Here is a 6,000-nt window from a genome sequence, read left to right on the forward strand (position 1 = left end):
TCCCTACTTTCTTAAACTCGGGTGGCGGAGCCAGGAGGGCACCCAGGCTCACACTTCTCTGGGACTCTGCTCCGTCTGTTCCCTAGAGAGGAGGGTGGCCTCAGCCACAGCACTGGGGATCCTCAAAGGGCTCCAGACTGATGTCTATGTGGCCATATAGCCCCATCTTTTTAAAAAAATTTCAATTAACTTTTATGGGTACATAGTAGGTATATATATTTATGGAGTACATGTACATGAGATATTTTGATACAGGCATACAATGAATGCGTGATAATCACATCAGGGTAAATGGGTATCCATCACCTCAAGCATTAATCCTTTGGTTAGAAACAGTCTAATTATACTCTTAGTTACCATGTGCAGTGAAATTATTATTGACGATAGTCACCCTGTTGCGCTATTGAATACTAGGTCTTCTTCATTCTTTCTATTTTCACACCTTCTACTTTAGCATCCACATCACCTTTCTTAAGGTCTCCCTGAGACAATGGTCTTTGTTCTTTTCTTTTAACCTTGTTCTTCTTGCTCCAAAACCCTCTCTGGCTAGGCTGAACCAGAAAATAAAGAATTAATACACAAATTCACTTTCTCCATTACCTAGGCCAGACGATTTAGGGGGTTTTCACCTCAGTATCTTAACTGTGTAATTTTGTTGTCCACATGGAATCTTCTAGACCAAGTCTTTATCTGGGGCTCTAAACCTTATTGTGAGATGAGCTTGGTCAGTTGTGGCTCCTACACAGACAACTTTAGGTCCTTCTCTCTCTTCATTCAGAAAGAGAGCAGCAGAGTCTATTTCAGGCCAAGAGTCAGGTCCTAGGAAGATAAGGAGCAATGACTCCTGGATTTCAGCCTTGACTTCTTCCCTGACCACAGTTTTTGCCGTTTACTTGACTAGAGAACTCCTAAGGGATGCAAAAATTCATTGGGAGGTAGAGCAGATTTGGGCAGTTTTTGTGTAAAAAGGGAGAGCTAATTTAAAATGAGTTCATTGAGGCACTGTCCTATCCCCTTAGAATTTCTTCCACAAAGGAAAAAGTTGACTTTTATTGTTTGTTTATCTATCTATCTATCTATCTATCTATCTATCTATCTATCTATCTATTTATTTTTAGAGACAGGGTCTCGCTATTCTGTCCAGGCTGGTCTCATACTCCTGGCTTGGCGAGATCATCCAGCCTTGGTCTCCCAGTGTGCTGGGATTACAGGCATGAGCCACCACGCCTGGACTACTTTTATTGTTTTGCACAAAATTAATACATTCTTATAATAAAAACTTAAACATGACAGAGATAAATAGTGCAAATCCCCTTTGATGACCTGCCTTCTGCCCTCTAGGATAACAGCAGTTAAGTTTTAGATGGTCTTTCAAGAGGTTTTATATGCATATGTAAATGTGTATATAAACATTTTCCACAAAAATGAGATTATATAAATTGTATTTTGCAAATTGCTTTTCTCATTTAATAATATGCAACTTTTTTTAATTTTTAAATTTTTTTATTATACTTTAAGTTCTAGGGTACATGTGCACAATATGCAGGTTTGTTACATATGTATACATGTGCCATATTGGTGTGCTGCACCCGTTAACTCGTCACTCACATTAAGTATATCTCCTAATGCTATCCCTACCCCCTCCCCCAACCCCACGACAGGCCCCGGTGTGTCATGTTCCCCACCCTGTGTCCAAGTGTTCTCATTGTTCAATTCCCACCTATGAGTGAGAACATATGGTGTTTCATTTTCTGTCCTTGCTATAGTTTGCTCAGAATGATGGTTTCTAGCTTCATCCATGTCCCTACAGAGGACATGAACTAATCCTTTTTTATGGCTGCATAGTATTCCATGGTGTATATGTGCCACATTTTCTTAATCCAGTCTATCATTGATGGACATTTGGGTTGGTTCCAAGTCTTTGCTATTGTGAATAGTGCTGCAATAAACATATGTGTGCATGTGTCTTTATAGCAGCATGATTTATAATCCTTTGGGTATATGCCCAGTAATGGGATGGCTGGGTCAAATGGTATTTCTAGTTCTAGATCCTTGAGGAATCACCACACTGTCTTCCACAATGGTTGAACTAGTTTATAGTCCCACCAACAGTGTAAAAGCCTTCCTATTTCTCCACACCCTCTCCAACACCTGTTGTTTAATGATCACCATTCTAAATGGTGTGAGATGGTATCTCATTGTGGTTTTGATTTGCATTTCTCTGATGGCTAGTGATGATGAGCATTTTTTCATGTGTCTGTTGGCTGCATAAATGTCTTCTTTTGAGAAGTGCCTGTTCATATCCTTTGCCCACTTTTTGATGGGGTTGTTTGATTTTTGCTTGTAAATTTGTTTAAGTTCTATGTAGATTCTGGATATTAGCCCTTTGTCAGATGGGTAGATTGTAAAATTTTTCTCTCATTCTGTAGGTTGCCTGTTCATTCTGATGGTAGTTTCTTTTGCTGTGCAGAAGCTCTTTAGTTTAATTAGATCCCATTTGTCAATTTTGGCTTTTGTTGCCATTGCTTTTGGTGTTTTAGTCATGAAGTCCTTGCCCATGCCTATGGCCTGAATGGTATTGCCTAGGTTTTCTTCGAGGGTTTTTATGGTTTTAGGTCTAACAGTTAAGTCTTTAACCCATCTTGAATTAATTTTTGTATAAGGTGTAAGGAAGGGATCCAGTTTCAGCTTTCTACATATGGCTAGCCAGTTTTCCCAGTACCATTTATTAAATAGGGAATCCTTTTCCCATTTCTTGTTTTTGTCAGGTTTGTCAAAGATCAGATGGTGGTAGATGTGTGGTATTATTTCCGAGGGCTCTGTTCTGTTCCATTAGTCTATATCTCTGTTTTGGTACCAGTACCATGCTGTTTTGGTTACTGTAGCCTTGTAGTATAGTTTGAAGTCAGGTAGCGTGATGCCTCCAGCTTTGTTCTTTTGGCTTAGGATTGACTTGGCGATGTGGGCTCTTTTTTGGTTCCATATGAATTTTAAAGTAGTTTTTTTCCAATTCTGTGAAGAAAGTCATTGGTAGCTTGATGGGGATGGCATTGAATCTATAAATTACCTCGGACAGTATGGCCATATTCACAATATTGATTCTTTCTATCCATGAGCATGGAATGTTCTTCCATTTGTTTGTGTCCTCTTTTATTTTGTTGAGCAGTGGTTTGTAGTTCTCCTTGAAGAGGTCCTTCACATCCCTTGTAAGTTGGATTCCTACGTATTTTATTCTCTTTGAAGCAATTGTGAATGGGAGTTTACTCATTATTTGGCTCTCTGTTTGTCTGTTATTGGTGTATAGGAATGCTTGTGATTTTTGCACATTGATTTTGTATCCTGAGACTTTGCTGAAGTTGCCTATCAGCTTAAGGAGATTTTGGGCTGAGACGATGGGGTTTTCTAAACATACAGTCATGTCATCTGCAAACAGGGACAATTTGACTTCCTCTTTTCCTAATTAAATACCCTTTATTTATTTCTCTTGCCTGATTGCCCTGGCCAGAACTTCCAACACTATGTTGAATAGGAGTGGTGAGAGAGGGCATCCCTGTCTTGTGCCAGTTTTCAAAGGGAATGCTTCCAGTTTTTGCCCATTCGGTATGATATTGGCTGTGGGTTTGTCATAAATAGCTCTTATTATTTTGAGATACGTCCCATCAATACCTAATTTATTGAGAATTTTTAGCATGAAGGGCTGTTGAATTTTGTTGAAGGCCTTTTCTGCATCTATTGAGATAATCATGTGGTATTTGTCTTTGGTTCTGTTTATATGATGGATTATGTTTATTGATTTGCATATGTTGAACCAGCCTTGCATCCCAGGGATGAAGCTAAATTGATCATGGTGGATAAGCTTTCTGATGTGCTGCTGGATTCGGTTTGCCAGTATTTTATTGAGGATTTTTGTGTCGATGATCATCAGGGATATTGGTCTAAAATTCTCTTTTTTTGTTGTGTCTCTGCCAGGCTTTGGTATCAGGATGATGTTGGCCTCATAAAATGAATTAGGGAGGATTCCCTCTTTTTCTATTGATTGGAATAGTTTCAGAAGGAATTTGTACCTCTGGTAGAATTCGGCTGTGAATCCATCTGGTCCTGGACTTGTTTTTGGTTGGTAGGCTATTAATTGCCTCAATTTCAGAACCTATTATTGGTCTATTCAGGGATGCAATTTCTTCCTGGTTTAGTCTTGCGAGGGTATATGTGTCCAGGAATTTATCCATTTCTTCTAGATTTTCTAGTTTATTTGCGTAGAGGTGTTTGTAGTATTCTCTGATGGTAGTTTGTATTTCTGTGGGATCGGTGGTGATATCTCCTTTATCATTTTTTATTGCGTCTATTTGATTCTTCTCTCTTTTCTTCTTTATTAGTCTTGCTATCACTCTATCAATGTTGTTGATCTTTTCAAAAAGCCAGCTCCTGGATTCATTGATTTTTTGAAGGGTTTTTTGTGTCTCTATCTCCTTCAGTTCTGCTCTGATCTTAGTTATTTCTTGCCTTCTGCTAGCTTTTGAATGTGTTTGCTCTTGCTTCTCTAGTTCTTTTAATTGTGATGTTAGGGTGTCAATTGTGGATCTTTCCTGCTTTCTCTTGTGGGCATTTAGTGCTATAAATTTCCCTCTACACACCGCTTTAAATGTGTCCCAGAGATTCTGGTATGTTGTGTCTTTGTTCTCATTGGTTTCAAAGAACATCTTTATTTCTGCCTTCATTTTGTTATGTACCCAGTAGTCATTCAGAAGCAGTTCGTTCAGTTTCCATGTAGTTGAGCAGTTTTGAGTGAATTTCTTAATCCCGAGTTCTAGTTTGATTGCACTGTGGTCTGAGAGACAGTTTGTTATAATTTCTGTTCTTTTACATTTGCTGAGGAGTGGTTTACTTCCAACTATGTGGTCACTTTTGGAATAAGTGTGATGTGGTGCTGAGAAAAATGTATATTCTGTTGATTTGGGGTGGAGAGTTCTGTAGATGTCTATTAGGTCTGCTCAGTGCAGAGCTGAGTTCAATTCCTTGATATCCTTGTTAACTTTCTGTCTCGTTGATCTGTCTAATGTTGACAGTGGGGTGTTAAAGTCTCCCATTATTATTATGTGGGAGTCTAAGTCTGTTTGTAGGTCTCTAAGGACTTGCTTTATAAATCTGAGTGCTCCTGTATTGGGTGCAATATATATAAATATATTTAGGATAGTTAGCTCTTTTTTGTTGAAATGATCCCTTTACCATTATGTAATGGCCTTCTTTGTCTCTTTTGATCTGTGTTGGTTTAAAGTCTGTTTTATCAGAGACTGGGATTGCAACCCCTGCTTTTTTTTGTTTTCCATTTGCTTGGTAGATCTTCCTTCATTCCTTCATTTTGATCCTATGTGTGTCTCTGCACATGAGATGGATCTCCTGAATACAGCACACTGATAGGTCTTGACTCTTTATTCAATTTGCCAGTCTGTGTCTTTTAATTGGAGCATTTAGTCCATTTACATTTAAGGTTAATATTGTTATGTGTGAATTTGATCCTGTCATTTTGATGTTAGCTGGTTATTTTGCTCATTAGTTGATGCAGTTTCTTCCTAGCATTGATGGTCTTTACAATTTGGCATGTTTTTGTAGTGGCTGGTACTGGTTTTTCCTTTCCATGTTTAGTGCTTCCTTCAGGAGCTCTTATAAGGCAGGCCTGGTGGTGACAAAATCTCTCAGCATTTGTTTGTCTGTAAAGTATTTTATTTCTCCTTCATTTATGAAGCTTAGTTTGGCTGGATATGAAATTTCTGGGTAGAAAATTATTTTCTTTAAGAATGTTGAATATTGGCCCCCACTCTCTTCTGGCTTGTAGAGTTTCTGCCGAGAGATCTGCTGTTAGTCTGATGGGCTTCCCTTTGTGGGTAACCCGACCTTTCTCTCTGGCTGCCCTTAACATTTTTTCCTTCATTTCAACTTTGGTGAATCTGACAATTATGTGTCTTGCAGTTGTTCTTCTCAAGGAGTATCTTTGTGGCATTCTCT

Source organism: Nomascus leucogenys, chromosome 3, assembly GCF_006542625.1.
Source record: "Nomascus leucogenys isolate Asia chromosome 3, Asia_NLE_v1, whole genome shotgun sequence".
Classification (NCBI taxonomy): Eukaryota; Metazoa; Chordata; class Mammalia; order Primates; family Hylobatidae; genus Nomascus; species Nomascus leucogenys.